General features: G+C 45.2%; 1 protein-coding gene across 2 annotated transcripts in view; it reads right to left on the bottom strand.

Moving 5' to 3' along the window:
- LOC142817663 (uncharacterized) overlaps window positions 1-22,898 on the bottom strand; it is a 327,371-nt gene that overhangs the window by 283,117 nt on the left and 21,356 nt on the right. For both annotated transcript variants that reach the window (XR_012895287.1, XM_075894855.1), the window contains exon 2: window positions 22,101-22,175. The gene's annotated coding sequence lies outside the window, so the exon portion shown is untranslated. The remainder of the gene's footprint in view (window positions 1-22,100; window positions 22,176-22,898) is intronic.

Raw genomic sequence — 22,898 nt, 5'->3', positions numbered from 1 at the left:
TAGCTATAAGTAGTTAGTAGGTCTGTAAACGTTTGATGATCTTACTGAAACGTATACGAGTGTAGAGAACCAAAGCCTAATGAGCAGGGCTGGGGTTATAAAAGTGGTATGCGCCCTATTTCACTGCGCAGATGACGCCCTGCTAATATCCGCCTTCTCGGGGGGACGACACCAGGCCCTGAAACAGATTTGATCGCGCCGTTCAAGCACCAGACAAGTGTTGAGCGGTGCTGTTGACTCTCTCGCGTATAACTTTTCCGACACTCTGACGTCGCTTCCGGCTCTTGGCAAGACATAGTAGGCGTTTCTTCGTTCGCAAAGCTAGCCATACGCTCAAGCGTCTTACGGCCGCCGAGATTAAGACCACTAGTAGTAAGACGTCTCTTATATGCGATGAGAGCTTTCAGATCAAACACGCCTCTCGACGTAGCTCGCCGCTGTACACTGTATGCACCCTCTCGTAGTTCCTTCACCGTATTTCTTCGCATACACAGCGTACAAGGCGGATGTGTGACGTCGACATATAGCGATTCGAAGAGTCCAACGTGGGTGCATCTTGAATTGAGTTACAATAGACTTTCAGCGAGTGTGAGTACACATGGCTTCACTTATGGAGGAAGGGCGGATGGACGAACCGCTTGCGGAAGTAATACTAAGGCGAAAGTCCCAAATGCCTCGTGAAACGCAAAAAAATGGAGCGTCGGCAGCGTCAACATGCGTGATGCTGAAACCAACATCGTGTTATCACGTCATATACTTCCAAACTTTGTGATGTCATCAAGTCGACACATGAAGTGATGTCGAATTATGACGTCATTATACAGCATCACCACTTGGTCAAATGTGGGCACGTTACGGAGACGGGGTGACATCAAGTAACGCGCTGAAAGCTTGCAATGACTACGATCCTGGAGCAGCACGAAACTACGGATACGTTGCAGAGAGTCTTAGGAGGGGAGTGGGAACGATTCAATACGTCGACTAAGAAGAAAGTTAAGAAACATTTAGCATTGTTTTCGCTGGATGCGCAATGATAAAAAGACAGCTGATGCGTACCAAAGCAGACCGAGCTGTCGCTGTTTTGCTAAGTTTCCCCGAATAACTTGCTGTATTGCTCTCTTTTTTTTCTTTATTGTATTGTCTTGGTTTGTTCAGTCTGTTTTTACTCTCTAACTATATATATATATATATATATATATATATATATATATATATATATATATATATATATATATATATATATATATATATATGTGTGTGTGTGTGTGTGTGTGTGTGTGTGTGTGTGTGTGTGTGTGTGTGTGTGTGTGTGTGTGTGTGTGTTCCTTTCTCCTCCTCGCTTATTTATCTTATGTCTCTATTTTGCTTTTCTTTTTCTTTCTTTATATCTCTCACACTCTTTCTTTCCATATTTCTCTCGTTCTCTATCTATATCTATATCTCTCTTTCATTGAGTCCATTTCTCACGTTCTTCCTTCGGCCTTTTCTTCTCTCCATTTCCATTTTTCTTTCTATGCTATGCTTCACTCGCTTGCCTCTGCCCTTTTGGATCCCCTTTTTCCCAGTTCCTTGCTACAATATACAATACAAGGCCATGCCATGCTATGCTGAAGTGCCTGGGTTGACGAGTGGTTAAGACGCTGTGCCTTTTCTTTTTAAACTTGAGTGGCATGGAATAAGCTACGAAAAAAAATATCTTGTTGGCTGAAGAGAAAAGGTGTATAAGTTTCCGAATCTCTCTTTGAATGGAAATACTTTCGTGCTTGGTGGTTAGTGCGTCATCCTTCAGAGCATAGTTCTTTAGAGGTGTCACTATTTAAAATAGATTAATGAAATACTAGCTATTATGCGACCGCGGCTACCCTTCGCATGAACCCGCTGCGCTGAGCTGTATTTGAGTTTCACCTCGACAGTTCACACTTCCGATAAACACTGCCGTGCACGCGGCACACGCTTCCCACGTGCTTGCTTGATGCGTTGCTGCCGCGAATCTCGTGTTTCTGCGTGAAGGGCAGCGCCTGTGGGCGCTCGTCTGACAGCCGCAGAATGGACGTCGAATGGTTTCACACAAAGGGGCAGCTGACGCAGCGATCAAAGCGTGAAGGGCACGAGCTGCTACGACTTTGTAATACTGGCGATTCATTGTGGAAACTGCCGCTCCCTCTGAAAGCGGGTATTCCTTTGAGGAGTTCAGGAGAAGCTGAATCGTGGTTGCCGTGGGTGAGGCATGAGCGGTGCCCTCCTTTTCTTTTCGGATCAAGTGCACGTCATTGTGGGCTGCTGCTGCATATATTACTCCACGCTGCTTTGTACTCGAGGCAGTACGTCACAAAATATGGAAACCGATAAGGACGCGTATGAGTGCATAGCTGTTTAAACTCTTAAGGCCAGCATTTGATTAAACAAACCATTTACATAGAGAAGGTCGTCCAGTCTAGAGGTGAAACACGAATAAACAAGAGTGATTGTTTTTCGCTGTCTTACCTGGCCTTGTTATGGTTTTGCTATCGTTGTTAGCACATTTTTCAGTATTGCTTTTGGTGATCCTTGTTTGTTTGAGTAACTCTAATTTTTTTGTGATTTCTCTCTCTCTCTCTCTCTTGGCAACATTTCTTTTTAACATGTTTGATTCCCCTCACCCCTTTCTCCAGCACAGGGTTGCCAGTCTAAGAACAGGCTAACCTCTCCGTCTTTCCACTTAAACTTTCTTTCTCCTCCTTCTTCCTCCTCGAACAAAGAAGATCCAAATTACAACTAAAATGCCAATAATTGAGAAAAAGTACGCTGCTTCATTACATTGTGTCTGCATTTTTATGAATGCTTAAATATATCAGAAGTGATCCAGAAGCTTGTATGAGACTTCATGGTGTGCGTGTCTTTTTGTTTTTGCTGTTTGTTCTTGTAAAACTGGACGGCGTTTAAATAGTTTGGTTCGATATATATAGTTCAAGATATATGGGCTAATTCAAGATTATGAGAGACTAGTATTCTCTCTATCTCTCTCCTTGTCAATCTTCAACTGTCTTTCGATTGACTCGCCACCAAAATAGACGTGCTATACAAGTATACTGTGTACAGAGGTTTAACTGGAACATCTAGCAAGAATGGAAATAGAATTTCAGTACAATAAAGCACTGTTATCAGCCCGATTATAACGGCATTTTAAGAAGTTATTGCCTTTTTTCAAAACTACAGAATTATAATTGACATCCTTCTCTTCGTCATCATCATCATCCCGTGTTACGGCCACTGGAGGACGAAGGTTTCTTTCAAGGATCTTTAAACATCTCCATCCTGCACAAGCTGCTTCCTTTTTATACCAGCAAGTTTTTTAACTTCGTCGCTTCGCTCACCTGCAGGTCGCAAGATCAAATTCCGTCCGTGGCGGCAGCATTTTAGGTGGAGATGCATATTTTTGAGGCCCGTGCACTTATATTTAGGCACACGTTAAATAATTCGAGGTGTCCGAAATTTCAGGAGCCCTCCATGTCGACATCACTCATAACCATATTGAGGTGTTAGGACGTAAAGCCGAAAAAGTATTACCAATAATTATAATTTTTCAGCTTTGTCGATCCACCTAAACTTTTGCAACGGCCTCGCTTCCCATCTCTTGCATCATCATCGCATGAGTCACGCTTACAGCTGTGCGCATCGGGTTAATACATGGCACGCAAAGCGGTTCTTGAATTGACAGGCCAAGTGGCACTTTAATAACACCCATTAGTATAGGCTCCCATTAATCAACACGAGTGGAAATACGAGTCCGATTCCTGTGCGAGTGGTGCGCTTAGTGGAGCGCCAGATGAAGGAGTATATAAGCCGCTGGAGTGGGAACAGCAGCAGTGACACCCGACGCAACGTTTGTGAACTTTCTCATGGCACGGCAGCGGAGAGTCTCGCCAAAGCACTGACTGCTCGCGCGTCACTCTTGCGGACGCTAATTGCAGTGGCACGCCGCAACCGTTTGAGCTCCTTTGTTACGCGGCCGCAGCTTCCTGAGAAGAACGCGGCGATGGACGACGGCGCGTCCGTCGCTCTCATTTGACTCTGACTGCTCGACCTCCTCGACACACAGCACTTTGGTCAATTGTCGCTAACTCTCTCGCCAGCCCATGTTTAATGTGTGTCTGCAGGAAGCGCCTTAGATTGATGAAGCGCGATGCGGCTCTTCTCCCGACGGTACACTGTGTGATTAGGGGACAACGTGTCCTATTGTTACGTCGGACCACGACACGCAAAACGAACGATGCTTCGCTCCACGGAGCCAGTCCCAAAGCATTCGCAGGCTCTGGCCATCTAATCTTCGCCACAGGTGGTTAATCAGTGCGGTATTGTTTTGCGGTGGGCGCCCGCGGGATTTGGATCCGCGAAGCGCACATGTGCGCCACTATGATCAATCGGTGTATTCGGGAATCTCGAAAAGATTGACGATGCTTCTGCGCACTTCGATCTCGTTTAACAGTTACGGTTAGTAAATAATGCTACAGCAGAGCAGAAAAGAGGATTGGGTGTTCGGCCTTCTCTGAAAACTTGCGGTTTGCATTAGTATATATGCATGCGCACATGTAAACACAAACACGTACACACATGCTTCTATATTACAAGCGAACACACACAAGGACACACACAAGAAAGAGGCAGGACAGCCGCAGGATTTCAACAAATTTTTAATCGACATGAAGGACAGAATATATAGCATTTCATCGACATATTGATATGGAATCCTTCAGACAATACCACCTAGCCAAGTTTTTTAAAGGGACACTAAAGTGCAAAACGGTGTTTTGCGCATTAGTAAAGTAGAACTTCACAATAACGAAAAGAACACTTACCGTGACATGACACTTAGTAAGCGAGAGAATGCGCAAAAAAAGTGGGTGGCAATGTTACTTTAAAATGTCCGCACGAAACATCTGACGTAAGAAATTTTGAAGGTGTCTACTGGGTCCTACATGATCTCCAATCGATAGAAATGAAGTACAATATAATCTGTAAGTGCCATTGACTTCGCATACGAAGTGTCAGAAAATTTTATTGAGTCAATGCGGCAAAAATACAGCAAGTAAATTTTGAGATTTCTTACTTTGGCTCAAAATTTAAAAATGAAACTAGAACATTGACTTTCTCCGCTAATAAGGATTTTATGATAGTGAAACATATGGCGTTAGAGTTCCAAGAGTGAAGTTTGTCAGTTCAAACCTAGTCATTGTACCTCTTTAGTGCCTTTAACGTACATACCTAAAATTTGGTTTACCACCCCACTCCCTCTCTTTCTCCTTCCTCTCCCCCTCCCCCGAAAGAAATTGGCTACGTCTTTGAGCCGTACATATGGCGGTTGGTCATAGTCTGCCCGTCCTAACTTGGGAAGAGCCCACTCACTGCACGTCAGTCACATCTCTCATCCCTATTAATAAAGTCTCACAAACCAATGCTCCCAGTAAACAAGATACTAATTATCCTAGCTCTGTCGATTTGTATGTGCTGCTCATTTTGCATTGCGGCTCTAACGCTGTTCCTCATCGACACCATTTACCAAATCATCACACTTTGAACCTAAACTGCCGATAATAATGTGTGGGGTTTCGCACCCCAAAACCACGATATATGATTGAGAGACGCCGTAGCAGGGGACTCCGGAAATTTTGGTCATTTGGTGTTTTTTCAACGTGCACTGACATCGCACTTTACATGTACCTTTATCAGTTCGTCTGCTTCTAAATGTGATCGTCACGGCCGGCATTGCACCTACGACCTTCGGGTCAGTAGACGAGCACCCTAGACACTGATCCACCGAGGTGGACCTACGGAAGCTGTCAATGAGGGGACATATATATGAAGAAACCAATGGTTCATGGCACGCATTGTATATGCGTTATTCTTTATTTTGCGAGTACCACAATCAACTACTTTTTTGGAGAATAAAGACCGCTTAACGTTTTTTTTTTACTGCGATTGTTACTTCAAGCGGAATCGCTATTACTAGCTGGGGGAAGAGAGAAGAACGCATGAACTTTTTTCTTTTTTTTTCAGGTTGCAGATGTTATCTTTTCTTTTACTTCAAGTGAAACATGTACATGCTTGGTTTAGGAAACAGTGTAAAGAAATGAAAAAAAAAACTTGATTTTCGTAAGGTGCTATAAATGAGCATGCTTTTCTGTGACTATCGTATGAAGCAGTCACGCGAAAGTAAGAGGCTTAAAAGCTGACCATGTATAGATGAAAACATTTCATAAAGAATATAAAATACAAACAATAACACTGCAAAAGTGAAGTTCTGAAGGAGAGGAAACATACATTAGAAAACCACGTGGTGTCGCCCTGAGAGGAGAACTTCTCAGGATCATCAAAGGAGGTCCTTTCTATTGTACCGTAACGGACGAATATTGCATGAAATTACTCTGGCATAGGATGCTCTAACACACTGGGATACATGCGAACGTTAAGTTGCAGGAAGCGTTACCGGAACAGTTTCTATCTGTCCACGAACCCCGTCTTACATCATCGAGCTTTTTGGACTACGGTACGCGAGACACCCGAGGGACGCAACAAAATTGCAGCAAGTATTCAAATCAGAGCTCAAGTGATTTTGCTCTCCCAATTTCTCGGGCCATTAGGGCCACTTTCGTGTTAATTTCTTCCCACAGTCGCAGGCCAGGGTACAGCACAGGCAAGGAGCGTCCCGGAAGTGGAGGGGGAGTCTAAGCGTCTTTCCTGTAAGCAACGGTGCTTCTTGGCTGCGTGCTGGCCGCTGTTACGGCACCCTCCATCATGTCACCCGAGGATGCGTCGCTGCGGACGCCGCACGCGATGAGTGGCCAGCTCGAGTGGTTGGTTAGATAGCGGCTCCGGCGAGCTGAGCGATGTCCGAAGGAAAGCATCGCCGGCCGGAGGAGAACACGGCTTTCGCAGAGCCATCAATCAAGCACGCTCACCAATTCATCACGGGCTGCGGCACCTGCGCCAGTGCTCTCAGCTAGCGGGTCACGATAGGGAGAATCATCTCGCACGCATTCCATGACTGCGCCTCCGCAGGTCATCCTCAGAGCATAACGCATCCGTACACACGAGTCTCCACAAAGAACAACAACAAAAAAAGCCCGCCTTACTAAACGGAGCTGTCGCTCGCCACCTTAGGGAGGCACCGGTTTGACGCTGGTGCGTTACTCGGCTACGGTGCATTTGGTGCTCGCACGCTGCCTCCCTGTCGCGTGTCATGGCGTGATGCGCTGCCGCTTCCACGTGCGCCGCAGAAAGCAGCAGCGCTGTTGTGCTCGTTCGTTCGTTCGTGCTTCGTCCAAGGCGCTCCTGTGCGGTCGGTGCACGTGAGCCGTCCGGCCTTTCCACCGCGGGGACCAATCTTGCGTGGGCAGCGGACACCGGTGGACGCGGAGAGGTCACCATTTGCATTCTGTCGTTCACCGGAAGTGCGGTACATGCTGCGCGTGTCTCACTGCTCGAGACGCCGCCACCGCCCGCTTGCGACAGTGGAGGGGGCGTAAAATTAACTGTATATCAACCTCGTGGTAATAGTTAGACGTGCTGATGGCTCCCAGGTCTTTCAGCGAAAAAGTGTTTCCGCTGAGAGTAGACGCTGTCGGAATGCTAAGGATCCGCGCAGATTTCGTAGGTGCAGCGCATCGCTTGGCCGGTGCCACGTGGAAAATCTCAGTAATGGTAACGTTTCTCCGCCGAAGTGCCTCCACGCGTTTCGCATGCTTGTGACAAATGTACGCTGAATAAAAGCTTAATATTTTTCCTTGACGCAATAGCGCGATGCTGTGCAGTCCAACGGGTGCAGCGGGTAGCTCACTTGTGCCCTTAAGTGTGCACTGTTAGGCGCACTGGGTTTCAGTCGCATCCACCGAGAAAACCAGTTTTTATGATCTTGCACGTAGTAGTACTACCTCCTTTCTTTTCATCTTTATTTTAATGCTTTGGTAAAAATACGTAACTCCCCGATGCTTGTGAAAGACCACCATCAAAACAGCGCAGAAAAGGAGAGGAGCAATGAATGGAGGGTTGAAAGCTGCGTAAATGATGCTTGGAAGTCGCTGTTAGCTCTAGCCAGCCTAGTTTTGCTTAATGAAAGCGCCAGACTTGCTGATATTGCGACAATAATGAAAAAAGAATTATGCGCCCTATTAAACGAAAAATCAGGTGTCCGTCCGGCAAGCGGTGTTACCACATCTTGGCAAGAATATTCAGGCGACCAAGTGATGAAGTCACGTGAATACGTCATATAGTCCAGACGTCGTTATAGTCGTTACGCACATGGAAAGTGTGCGCTCGCATTCAATGCAAGTGAGATTTGATTTGATTGATTTGTGGGGTTTAACGTCCCAAAACCACCATTTGATTATGAGAGACGCCGTAGTGGAGGACTCCGGGAATTTTTACCACCTGGGGTTCTTTAACGTGCACCCAAATCTGAGTACACGGGCCTACAACATTTCCGCCTCCATCGGAAATGCAGCCGCCACAGCCGGGATTTGATCCCGCGACCTGCGGGTCAGCAGCCGAGTACCTTAGCCACTAGACCACCATGGCGGGGCAGCAAGTGAGAAGCCTCACGTGACTCAGCATCTTAGGGGCCAAGCTTCTTAAAGCAGCACCCATTCGTCTTTCATCGTAGTCGTAGTGCGTAACCAGTCTTACGTTTTGGTCTGCAAGGTGGCGCTGGTGAGAGATTTTTCCTTTGTGTTGTTGAACAATAAAAAAAAAATGGCAGCGTGCGTGTTAACTAAAAGCCACATTCTCCTGTCTCTCAATCCCAATTTGCAGCCATAGACATGTACATTGAGCACTATCTGACAAGAAAAGGTTGCTAGGTTATACTCGCTTGGCGTAACCTCCTTGGTGTTAGAAAGGTTTAGCGAGCGTTGGCCGCAGTGCCATGAATACAGTGAACTAGTATATACCATGAACTCGAGGTGGTTAAAGATGGGAAGTAGACAAGAAGCACAAGCCGTAAGAAAGTGTGCGTGTGCCACCTCTTGTTTAGTATTTGGAACGTCTGCTGGATGGCGGTGCTTCTATATGCAGAATATATGATGAAAAGATGCGAGATGGTGGTAGTTGGAGTGCTGACTAGATGGACGAACGGACACACAGACAGAGAGAGAGAGAGAGAGAAACAACATTTATTTACGCATCCGGCGTGCGGGAAGTCACCGGCCACGCAGGACGCGGGTATTCCCTATCTGATGCATGGACGGACGCACGGATGGCTGCACGGACGGATGGACGCGTACGAACGCAGCGACGAACGCAGGGACGAACGCAGGGACGAACGCAGGGACGAACGCAGGGACGAACGCAGGGATGGCGCACGCACGCGCGGACGGGTGGATGGATGCATGGACGGTCACACAGACGGACGCATGGATGGACGGAAGCAAGAACGAATGGGCGGACGTATGCTTCGCCCCACTCTCCATCATTAACCCCGTGGATATGCTGCCATTTTCTTGCTCAAATGTATTTTGTGTGCATTTTTAGATGGTGACGTTTCAAAAAATTTATAGCCGAAAAATGTCAAAATTAAGAGAAATGTGATATATGGTCGCCACCACGATAACTTTTTTTTACTTGCGGACACCGTAGGACGTTCAAATACATCAATTACGACCGTAATTTACGCATTTAAAATAATTACCTTTTTATAGTTGATGCATTGATATGTGGGGTTTAACGTCCCAAAACCACCATATGATTATGAGGGACGCCGTAGTGGAGGGCTCCGGAAATTTCGACCACCTGGGGTTCTTTAACGTGCACCCAAATCTTAGCACACGGGCCTATACAGCATTTTCGCCTCCATCGAGAATGCAGCCGCCGCTGCCGGGATTCGATCTCGCGACCTGCGGATCAGCAGCCAAGTACCTTATCCACTAGACCACCGTGGCGGGGGAAATTTGAGAAGTAAAGTTTACATAGTTGCAAGGGAATGAGCTGTGGTGATCGTTCGGTTGCCAAGAGTATTTTATTGATAAGATGTACCGACACGCCTAGATATGGCCTTTTAACATCCTCGAAAATACAGAAAATGAGTGCTTTACTCTTTCGTGTCTATTGTCGTTCTTTTGGCGCACTTCGTGATGCCACAACAGGGATTCGCGGGGTGTCATTGCGGCACGTACTCTCGAATCGTCTCTTATCTATAGTTTCACCATGCAGTGGTCCACCGATTCTTCTTTGTCTCGCATGACTATCGTGTGTGCTCAACTGATTTCAGTTCGTTTAGTGCATTTTCCCCTCCGCAAGCGGAGACAAAATCATGCAGCCGAAAAGTGAGAAATCCTGAAAGGTTAAGTGCCTATAGTATACCGACATTGCAAGCGTGTTTTACGAAGACATAAGCGCCGAGCCGCAGATTTTATCTGAAGGAAGGTCAATGAAGGCGAAAAAGAAACTTCTCTCTCTCTCACAGAGGCTTAGGGGCCATTAACAGCAAAATATTTTAAACGTCATCATGGTCGTCATTAGGGGAACGGCAGTTTTACTGTTTGACACTTCTGTTTTTGTTTATTTGACGAACTTGTTTAATTTTCCTCCCTCCAGAAAAATTACCAGGTGCCATATTTCGGAAATTTCCAAACCACATTGGTCCTTCACGAAAAGGATTTCATTTGTTATCTTATCACCCGATCACGTTTATTCTGTAATTTAGAATATATTTTAATTTGTGTACATACGTAATGCTGCGATTTCTGTCTCTAGTCATCTCAAGATGCCCGTCATTAAGGGAAAAACGCGGTTATGAAGACAACGAGTAGCTATCGCATTTCTCCTATATCAGATGATATTCGTATTGATTACTTGAAACACGTGGCATAATGACCTAGAATGAACCTGAGATACGTATTACGCTTTAGCGAAAGCTTACGACATATTAAAGTAGAGGAGATAAATTTGCTAGTGAAGGCCATTATACATAATGCAGAGAGCCAGCTTTAAACCAGAGGCGCAACTGTTACATCCCCGGTATTCATGTGGATCGGGGTGGTACAAGAACGCTTAATTTCGGACTTCACTCTGTTTGCATATTATGTACTCAAAGATGCCACACATTAATGCTTTGAAATTGTTTTGAAACTAAATTATATTGTTCAACACTGTGAAGGTCTTCAGTAGGTTATCACGGTCTCAGGAGTGCCATAGTAGATAGTGGTGGTGGTGGTCAAACATTTATAAACCAGTAAATAGTTACAGAGAGGTGATTGTGTTGGAGTCTTATTGGCCTCTTCCCCTCACAGCAGTGCTGCAACCCCTATTACGGAGCTCATTTGGCAAGCAATGCCACCCGCGTCCGTTGAATCAGCGCCTGTCGGGCCTTCAGATCCTGATAGCCAAGCAGGCCCGCCTCCCAGTCCGCTCTCGTGGGGTTGGGGTATGAGGGATAGATGGATTTGCGAGGCGCGCTTAGACTATGCGGAAGGTGTCACCTTCATTCCCACAGAAATGGAACTTGTTATCAAAGATGAATTGAAACGTTTAAGCAACGCCGGTCAAAGTACAGTATCTTTAAACAGTTTGAAAAGAAGGCGCTCGTCAGCCCGATGCAGTCCCTTGGCAGGATCCGGATAGCACCGTTGCTCCTCCTTGTAGTAATTGGTAATATCTTTATATGAAAGGGCCGAATTATCTGATTGGGAGTAGGCTTCCAAAGACAGAGATAGCCCGGGAAGAGAGTGCGCGGGTTGCCTGATCAGCCTGCTCGTTTCCTTTGAGTCCTTGCTGACCGGGTGCCCAAACCAGGTCACCAAGGGCTCAAAGGAAACGGAGTCCTTGGTAGCATGGTTTTCTTGCACACAGTTGGATCAATGTATCGGATGCTAGGTTCCAGTATGCATTGAGCAAGCGGGGAAGCCCACCCTCGCTCGTATAGTTCCAACAGGCCCCTCGCGACTTGGGTGTGATATGATACCAGAGCAATGGCAATCTCCTCCGCATGTTTTGCGCTGTAGGCTTCCAAAGTGAGCCCGTTTACGGTGTTTGTGTTCTGTATGACTGTGGCCGTATTCCACCACTCGTGGTGTGGGCCGGCAACGTCCACGTAGCACACGTGTTGCTGTGGACCAAAGTGTCGCTGCAACGCTTCGGCGCCCGCCTGGCGGTGACAGTTGTGGTGTTCCCTGGACATGTAGCAGCCAGCCAAAACCTCCGGCCACCTTATTTATCAGCCCCTAACAAAAAACAACAACTGGAAGAGCAATTTTAAGCTGTTTCACGGTAAGGGATGTGTCTCCTTATTTCTTCAGGTAAAAGAAAGCTGCGTAAAGTTCAAGAGAATCTTGCAATCTTTCTGTTGCTCAAAGCAAAATTCATTTCAAGGAAGGAAGTAATGAAGGAAGGAAGGAAAATAACTTCATTTGGCCCGGCGGCTGGTCCCTACGTGGGACTGAGCCGGGTGCGTGACCCAGTCGCGTTCCGCAGGACATTTATTTGAAAATAATTTAAGGGTGAAGCTCCTCTTATTGTTACCTTGTCCTGCGTCAGGCGCAACCGGCAGTATCTCTCGAACTGTATAATAGATGACCCTCTCCGATCATCGTTTCTCCTCTGATTTCCTTGATGACACTGGTCCAATAGAAGTGTGCGCAACAGGACGTACGAACGCATGGACGGACGCCCAGATGGATGGACAAACGCATGGATGGACGGATCCACGCAATTGCGCACAGAAGGACACAGGCATGGTCAGATGGACGAATGGACAGATGCATGGACGGCCGGAGGAAAGCACGGACGGACGCTTCGCCCCACTCACCATCATTCACTCCGCGGATATGGCGTGATTTCTTCTTTCTGAATAAGGGAAGGAAAATGTAGGAAACTCAGTGGACTACTCACTAAGGCCCTTCTTGCCCGTCTACGCTATTTAGCACATTGATGGACAGAATCAAATGCCAGTGGCCATTAAGAGCCTGGGTTGGTAAAAGTCAGTGAAAGAGCGGAGATCGAACAATTACTTTTCCCAGCTCGATGTTTTATAAAGTGTACGCAGAGTAGAGTAATAAATAGTATTTTTAAGGGCGAAGCTCTCAAGACTGTTGGTCGTTCCCACCTCTGTCGTAGCAGTAGTATGTAGCCACATCTGATTAATGAATTGCTCAATAGATGACGTTATGTGTATATGCCCTTGGAAATAATATAACTAGACGGCACTAGTGGTTTCCACAGCATATAATAGGGAAAACGCGGTAATGGCACGGGTTAATAAAACAGGGTTGAAAGAGAGGTAAACAAGGTTCAGAAGCTTCTTGAAAAAGATGTATACTTTTCTTTGAAGACACTCATTAACTCTGTTCGGCTGACCTCCACAATGCTATATGCTGCCAGTCAAAGTCAGGTCTCTCCAAATATTTTATTCAGTTCCACCCAGAGTAAAAGGGGTACAAATGGCGGAGCATTTATTCACCAGTGTTATCTTTTGTTTATCTGCTTTTTTCGGTCCTTTTCGTGTTAATATGAGGCATTCTAAATCGTCTTCTGTTCTCTTCTTGTGATTATTTTATTTGTTTCAGGATTATTTTGTGATCTATAGACTCATTTCTACTGTTTTACTACTTTTCGCTCCTCCTAGCGCGGCGCGCCAACTCTTGGCGCTGGCGTTTCGTTGTCAATACAGAGAATCGTTTCGCCAGCCTGGACAGGCGAATTGCACTTCGGTGACGTTGGCGTTCACGCTCAAGCAAGCGTTAGCGTTCCAAGCGGCCAGCCGCCTCGGCTTAGGTGCATCAAGCGTGAGGCGTGCATCGCGACAACGTGAGACATGAGAACGCGAGAGTGTGGTGCATTAGCGTGTTCCACAGTTTAAAAACTGAAACGACTTTTCTTTACCGAGACCATATATACCTTGCGCAAGCTGCTTCCATTTTATGCTTGGAAATTTTCTAATTTCATTGCCAACCTAACTCTGTCACCCTCGACTGCACTTCACATTCCTCAGTGTTCACACCACAGATATATACGTGAATACCGCCTGTGTGTCCTCAACATTACGCGAGAAGTCCTGCTCCATTCCTCCTACCCCCACCCCCCTCCTCCACCCCTCCCTGTCTACTATACATCGTTACCGGAACTAGTTTCACGAATAGGCAAAAAAAGAAAAAGCAGGAAAGCCGTCCGCTTCGGGTCTTGGCGCAGCGGCAGTCAGTCAGCCGACAGCGGATCTGCCGGTGCCAGCTGTCACGCCGCGGCACCGCGAGAAATGTTCGCGCGCCTATTCGCGATTCAAGGGCCCACTCCAAATGCTGGCGCTCCCTGCACGCCGAGAAGCGGGCCGCTGTGTGTCAAAGCTGAAGTGCACTCAGCGGCCTCCCCCCTTCCGGACCGGCCTTGAGAATCCTTTGCGAGTGTGTGTCTACGGCCTTGTTTTTGAAGAGGAATGACATCCCCGCTTCTTTCTACTGATGATGCAGGGACGTGCGAGAAAACAAGAGCATAGGCGAACGAGTCGCGCGCCGCTCTGCTGCCGCTCCCAGCAGCGCCAGCGGCGAGAACGAGCTGTGTAGCGGCGGCGCTGACCAATTGCCACCTCTTTAGAAAAGCGGGAGAACTGCTGCTTTGAAACACGCAAATTACGCAATTAGGCGCGCTGCGAGGGAATACACTGGCCTCTAGCCGAGCATCTTCGTTCGCATTTACGGCTCTGCTGTTCCCTCTCGAACCTTCGACTCTTTAACTACAATCCAACTCTGTGTGCGTTCTCGCTAGATGCGCCCGCTTCTTTTTTTTGTTTGTTTTTTCTTAGAAAGCGCGAACAAGGGGCGACGACGGCCTGTCCCATTGTTTAATTCCGAGAAGAATTTAGCGAGGTATGCGCGCCATTCAGGCGGCCGCTAGGGACCTCCTCAGAGAGGCTAGCTACGAGAGGATGGCGAGTCTTCGCTTGGCTTTGAGGAAGGGTGTGTATACTTCCATTGGAGAAGATTGGGAGCACACTGGTCCGATGTTTGGCGAACATTTCGCTAGTATTTGTTGATGCCGAAGGAACACGTTTAGCCTCGTTAAGAGCGTCGAAATTTCATGATGTCATGTTTTGTGCTTGCTACGTATTCAGTTTGATGCGCCAGTGACCTTGCAGAACTAAATGTATGGTTCCGTTACTTCAGAATAAATGTGCATTTTTAATCTCTAGCGTGGTGGCATCTAGAAAAAAGAACATGGCTGATCCCCCTATATATAAATTGGCATAACACGAAAGTGAAACCATGTCTTTACAGACGCTGTTAAGCGTTTCTTGTGCATTGTTCTAGCAACAGCCACAAATGGCGAATTCAGATTAGCAACAGCAAGCAGTTCAAAACTTGGAGCACACACCTCAAGCAGAAAGCACGCACGAAATTAGCGTGTACAGGAGGAGCGCGGACTATCAACTGCCACCGCTTGGAATTTGAAGAGCGCTGTTCAAACAGAAAGAAAAACACACGAAACGAGCACACAAGATACACAGTACAAGCGCGGACAACTGTCGCAATTCTTCCTGCGTCGTGTGTCAGCTGCGCGCTCCTTTCGTAAAACCAGCCATGGCAGAATGCGAAGTGACTTTCGTCCTCTTCCAAATTACGAGTCTGATAAGCGCGTGCGCAGCAGAGACCACGCTCCGTGGAGGCGGCGCTTCGTGGATACGACGACCTTTAGAGCGCACCCAACGCGAGCCTATCGCGCCGTCTCGCCTCTGACAACAAAAATGCGCTAAAGTTTTGAAGCTCCGGGAGCTGCCAAATGTTGTGTGGGGCATATAAATGGCTTGCCGTTAGTCTTTCAGACAACCTATGCTCTGTGGCGTAGTGGTTAACACCGCGCGCTGAAAATCGAGAGGTGGCTGGTTCAATTTCCCGTGACTGCTGCCGTTTTTTTGTTTTTGAAATCTATTAGAATACAATTTTCATCGTCACTTCCGTGACAGGAAGTACGTCAGTGGGACCGTGATGGACCCCGGCATAAACACTTTCTTGTTAAAAACAAGTGAGTAAAATCACAGCCACGCTTTCTGTGTTCTGTCTTAGCTTTCGCTAAATGAACATTTCAAAAGTTATAGTATAGCGATTGACGGTAGTTAATTAGGCACTGCAACTTGACCACTCTGCAATCAAAAACAATTTCGGTATTTGGACATGCAATAATAATAATTTGCAGCTGGTAAATGTTACAGATAAATCACTCAGGTGTCTATCTCTGTAATTAGAATGTTCCATATCACCTTCACTATGATATATCTGCAGTTTTACAAGACAAACGACGATATAATTATGAGGCATGCCTCATCGAAGGTCTTCGGAATTTTCGACTATCTTACATTTCTTTGATGTACACTGATGTATGTAAGAATGGTAATTTTTTTAATACAAAATCCAGAGTGATTCATAGTTCAGAAAGGACGACGAAGTACGACGAAATTGTGCAGGAACACACCAACTGCAAACGACGAACTCTCAAATGAACTTTTATTCCCTAAAGCTCATGTTTGGGCGAGTTGACTTTTGATTAAAATAGACTTACTAGAGAAAAAAAAAAGGCGGGACATTTAGAAAGGACGCATACAGCGCTGTATGTGTGCCTCCTTCATAAAAGTTCTGTCTTTTTTTTGCGCTGGAAAATTATTTTATTCCCACGTGCCGAAGATATATACCTCCACGTGGCAACACAGATCCCAAATAACACGAGAAAACACAAGGATAACGATCTTCCTCTTTGAGTACAGCATTTATTTGTGCTGCAAAGAGATGAATGGAAAAGCGATGAGTGCCTCTTTCATTTTGTATATGCTAAGCGTCGATTATTTCTCGAGTAGCCTGGTGATGATGCCTTGAAATGATGCTCGTTTCACTATAGTGAGTTTAACGCCCACAGTGTCGGCAATGCGCAGCTTTATGCAATAGGCAAACACTGCGTAAGCCTACATCGTCCTATATTATCCTAACTTTTACACACCTCCCTGTCTGACCTATGTTGCCAACATTGCGTGACAAAAATATTGTACAAAACAACTGTGGAACGTTGAATTGTTTCGGATCTGTGCTTCATGATTCAGCCTACTTTCCTTGCTTTTATAGTTTCCACTAATATGGCAACATTTCGGCAAATTCCTTCCAACTTATTTGGCAAAAAAAAAAAAAGCTTTCACACTGCGTCCGCTACGTTTCTTTAATCCACGCGATAGCACGTAAACATATGTCACAACAGTGATACTTCTGTCCTTATCAACAGGTTCTTCTTGACCTTCCCGGCTCTTTGCTGACTTTACCATTCGGATTAATTTTTTGAAAGCTCTTGAAACAACGTTATCTGGCAAACGCTTACTTGTTATTCTGCCTGTCTTTTTTGGCATGCTCTCTTTTGTTCTTAGAAGGCACACATTCTTTGCTGAACGGGGACAAGAAACGGTGATACTATACTTTCCCGTGCCCTGCACAACAGCTGTGAATTTTTTTTTTTGAGCGTAACTAGAATTTCTAAAAACAAACGTGATCAGAAGTCAAGAAAAACACCAAATCCAAATAAAAGTAGCTTGTTGCGCTGAAGAATCCGTCCCAATTATCACATATGTCAGACATAGCGAGTGATTCACTGATCTAAAAAGATAAAAGTAGAAAAGCAATAGAGGATAATGGGGTGTCATCCTGCATTATCTCTCTCAAGGCGAAAGCCTTAGATATCTTGAGAAATGTGGCGTTAAGTACAGAAATTCGCGTGACCTCTCAAGTATGACTAAAAACCAGTGTAAGAGCCGGAATGAAGCCAACGCTTTGACCTGGTAGTCAACTGTTTTTTTAGAAAGCCAAGCCAGTGCTTTAATTTTCTTCAGAAAAAGACCCTATGCCGGCGTAAAGTCGCGAGAGGAGTCTCTCTAACAGGCGTGACCTTACAGGGCAGATGTGTTCAATTTCACATGGCATCCCGCCATTTGAATTAATTAAACAATCCAGGCATCTCTACGAAGTGAATCATTGATTGACTGATATGTGGAGTTTAACGTCCCAAAACCACCATATGATTATGAGAGACGCCGTAGTGGAGGGCTCCGGAAATTTCGACCACCTGGGGTTCTTGCACCCAAATCTTAGCACATGGGCCTACAACGTTTCCGCCTTCATCGGAAATGCAGCTGCCGCAGCCGGGATTTGATCCCGCGACCTGCGGGTCAGCAGCTAAGTACCTTAGCCACTAGACTACCGCGGCGGGGCACGAAGTGAACTATGACGAGGGTGAATGAAGCCCTGGAGATCATATATCGGCAAGTAATCAAGCATTGTCTCATATAATGTAAGCTGAGTGACATAAAGTTTATATGAAAATGTAAATTTATTTCTCCTTCTAGTCGCCTTTGGCAATTCAAGGAAGATTTAGAAAACTGCTCGAGTGGAGGATGTGTCTCGAAAGTGAATCCAAGAACCCGTCATCTTACCGGTGGCAAGATACCTTTTTAATATTGATGAAGGTATGTTTTAGGGCTCATTCTTTTATACACAATATAAAGAAAACTAACAGACAATCACGCGAAGCAATTTTGGTCACTTAGTTATTGTTACCATTTTAATATGGGTAATTTGTTGAGACATAGGGCTGAACGTGTGCCATTGTGTTACAGGTTTCCTTGAGAAGCCTCACTATCTATAGGCCCATTTTAGTAGAGATTAACTCCTCAATAATCTTCTCGATAGGTTATTTTCACAGGCGGCAGCAATCTACCTCTTACCTTATAGTTAGCCTATGTCTACGTTGAAGTCTGCTTTAATTTTTCTTTGTCTCACATATGTTTCGATTATATAGTAACGGTTCTATACCATGACCATGACGGAAGACAAGTCTAGGTCCCCTGAAAGTGTGTGGCGTAAGGCTTCCCGGCCAGAACAAATGACTCAGTCATACTTCACCACCGTATTGCGTCAATAAAGTGTGTCAGTTACAATTTAGAAATAAATACAGGCTCCGCCCCTGGTACTGCAGCGCGCCAGCTGCAGTAGCTGTGCAAGAAAGTTGTGCTAGGTGGCCTCCGTTCTCACTTTTTTGCTGCTAATGTAAGCACTCACTACACGCAATAAGAATCTAAGTTTTGTCGTTTCTTGTTAAGTTGGTACGTTTAACTGAACATTGGAGTGGGATTCTTTTCAAGTAAAATTTTTTCTCCAAAATCTAGCGACATGAAAACGTCTGTAAAGGCAAGTCGTCTGCATGAAATACGCGAGATCAGTCTGATGTCACGAGCATAAGCAATTGCAATTGGGTGAAAGATTTACATTATTTTTTATTCTGAATGGGACAACAGCAGCTGTGGGCGGAGGTTACATTTATTTTTGTGTTGTAACGAAGTGTAACGAACCCTACTTCGCTAAGTGTGCACAACCACGGCCGCTAGAGCGGCTGTGGCACTATACCTGAAAAAAATACGTGCAAAAAGACAAAGGTTCCTGCACGAGGCGTTCGAAGAGCAATTCAGTGCCAAACGTATGTATACTTGGTCGGTGTGGATCATCAGTCTTGCAAGGCTGCAGGCAGCATTTCGACTTTTTTGTGTGCCATAGCGTAACACTTGCTGAAGATTTTTGCGTGTCCACATGAAAACATTATTCGTGACATTCGTTAAGACTTGGGGTGGAATGAAAACTACAAGTAAAACACTGGACGGAAAAAATCTTCATGAAAGTTTACCGACAAGATAAATTGCCCTGTAACAATTCCACGAGGTACTGTACGCAGGAATATACGGGTGTGTCTTATCCTTCGCAAGCTGAAAAGTAGGTATAGAAACACGGAGCTTCACCACAAAAATAGGTCGCCCCACGCCTCCATTTCTTTTGAGACATAAATTGTGCATTTTAAAACCATACTGACTTGTTCTACTGTCGTGAAAACAAGCTTGGGTGGCTTCTCAGTAGACAGGATAATGTACATATTCCGTCGTCGACCCGATCTCGCCCGTAAGCAATGTCGCGACACAACGAATTACGCCTTCTCAACTTCTTTTTCCGGCACTCCCATGATGATGGCAACGACAAGGGGGATACCCGTGTACAACGTCCTCTTAATATTAAATTAACGAATATGCAACGCTTCTGTTAAGGGAACGTTTCCATAGCAGGTGGAGAAGTTACCCTCCAACTTTTATGGCCATCTGCAAGGAATGATCGCAGACGACCATAAAGTTGAAAGGAGCCATCACTCACCAAAACTTCCATTTATTTTGAAGCATAACGCTATTTGCGTGTTGGCGCGATTTTCCCTGTTTAGGCAATAGGTTACACGAAGCTGTGACTATATTGCCAGGCTCGTGGATCAAACTACCACCCTATGGTATACAGAATTAAATTATCGTCCTTGGTAATCGGTCTTACTTACTTTATTTGCGCTCGTACAAAACAAAAACGGGGATCTTTATTTAGAACAGATCACTTTAGGGGGCCGGGCTGGCGTATGCTCTCGTCGTTGCTTGGCGTAGCGCAGGCAAAACACCACATTGCCAGCCGTAGCATTCCTAGCACTCGCACGAACCGAAGACGAGTGTTTCTTCATTTTGTTCTTCGAGCACCTCGATGGTGATATTAAGTGCGAGCAATACTCCTATGGCTATCCAGACACCGCAGCACATACCCCGTGTAAAGGTTGAAAGAGGAAGCTAGCGAGAACTAGAATAAAGGAAAAAGAGAGTGAAGGAAAAATAGAAAAAAGTAAGTATAAGTATAGAGAAAAAGAAACATAGAAGAAACTGGAAAACATAACAATCAAGTAAGTGAGGAGAAAAGAAAGTGAAAACAGAACAGAAACAAGGAAGATTGCCCGGCACAGCTCCACACTTCAGGCTTGGTATCACTATAGGTCGAAGCTGCTTAATACTTAATTCTCTCGTTACTAAAATAGCTGCTATTAGCTAATTACCAATTAAATGATACTCTTATCACTGGTTTAAGAAATTCGTCAGCTCAACGCGCATTCTTACTTTCTAATATTCAACATCACTCATTTATTATTTATTTATTTATTTATTAAATAAATAAATAAATTTACAGCTTCACTAGAATCACCGCATCACTAGAGTAAGCACAAAAAGCGGCCACCTTTAAACCACCCCATTTCACCGTGAGCTCGTCTGGGTTACACGTTTGTTGTCTCCTCCGCTCTTTCCGGATTTGTTGACTTATGACTAGTGGCAGCTTTCAATTTTGCGGTGTTCATGATATTTCTTATACTAAACTCTCTACGCAGTAAATTCATTTGTGTTATCTTAATTTTTACGAATGCAATGCAAGAAATACACGCACATTGCGCACATTTCTTTCTTCGCCATCTAGAAATTATGAGACATGAAGCCAAAAGGACTATGTACCCACCAGCCTTTCATATATATATTGCCGGTATGTCATAGCACTGCAGGTTGCGCTGAACATCATTGTAATATCGAATTAATTTACTATTATCAGGCAGTAAGACCTTTGCGTAGGTGGCATTGTTTACGGCAGTAGAATGAAGGAAAAAGCAAAAAAAGGAAAAACTTTATCTCGTTACTTTAAAAAATGAATAATCAGAAGAGAGAGAAAAGGATAAAGATGCTGTTTGCATGGCACCAAGTGACGAGGAAAATAAACACTCATTTCGCGGCTCTGCATTGTGATAGGCGAGAGAAAGTCGAAAAAAAGAAAATACACTTCAAGAGAAAGAAAAATAGCTAAAAGCTTCCAACCATTATGTTTGCCTTCTCCACTTCTTTCACTCACGCTTGTACTCTCTGTATTCTAAGTAATCCATTTAGCGTCACCACAACTTATAATTCATTATTGTAGATAAAATGTTCAGGCAATGATTTAGTCATGGCTGCTGTTGCGCACTGTTAGTTGCCTCATACTATGTCGTTTTGTCTCCGCCGACGACTTTTAAACAGTCTTCTGTTTTGCATGATTAGCTAAATACTGATCCTACACTGAGATTGACGCGTGCCACCTCTTAACTGCGGCTGTAACTCTCACTTATACTAAAAGCGCACTGTCTAAGTCACGTCACACTTCGTTCTGCGCTATTTGGCGTCAAATTATCCTGGCAGCATACCTAGATGCTCTAAGGTAATGATGAGCAATAACGACGAACAGATGGTCACTTACCTGCCGCCATTAGTCTGCACTGAACGACTATATACACCAGAGCTCACTGCGGGCGGAAATATGGCTCATCCTTCCCTATAAGGCAAAAAAAAAAACAGAAAAAATGAGGCCTAAATAGCCGAGGTGCTTCGAAAAGTCGTTCTCGCATTGTCGACTCCGAGGAGCGACGGCGCAAACGGCGTTATCTGCGAAACGCGATGCTCCGGACTCCTCAAGTTCAAGAAATAAAACGCCTTAAAGCGACCACCACCACTTCCTTCCGGCTCGAGGAAAACCAAAAACAAATAAAACCACCAGTCGCACCTTCTCTTGATGAAAAAAGTTCAAGATGGTTACTTTAACAAAAACTGTAAAAGTGCAAAGCCACGCAGTCTAAACGGTTCTATTGTTCAGAGTGCTAAAACGAATACGAGGTACTTGTTTTGAAAAAAAAAACTACAGGAAAGATTATAACGAAAGAAGCAGAAGAAAAACAAAATATGGGGGGATGGGGGTGAACCGAGTCTACCGATACTTCCGCAAAACTTCCGTCTCAGGTGATGTATTAATTCCGTGCTCACCAATGGCGCCCATTCCGACGCCGTCGGACACGCATTTCAACGCTTTTCGCGTTCACGGTCGATTTGCAATTACAATTTTTCGCGCTCATATGCGTGAAGCCAGGGGCCAGGCTGCGCTTTTTGTACTTATTTGTTTCGGTTCTTAATGGAATTCCTGTCTTCAGCTCAGTGTTATTACAGGGTTTTTTTTCTTTGTTCTCCAAGCAGGAGGTTGTGCGTGCTACAGTTTAACGGCTAC

The sequence above is a fragment of the Rhipicephalus microplus genome, chromosome 5 (genome assembly GCF_043290135.1).
Source record: "Rhipicephalus microplus isolate Deutch F79 chromosome 5, USDA_Rmic, whole genome shotgun sequence".
In the NCBI taxonomy this organism is placed as follows: domain Eukaryota; kingdom Metazoa; phylum Arthropoda; class Arachnida; order Ixodida; family Ixodidae; genus Rhipicephalus; species Rhipicephalus microplus.
This window is presented reverse-complemented; position numbering and strand designations above follow the sequence as displayed.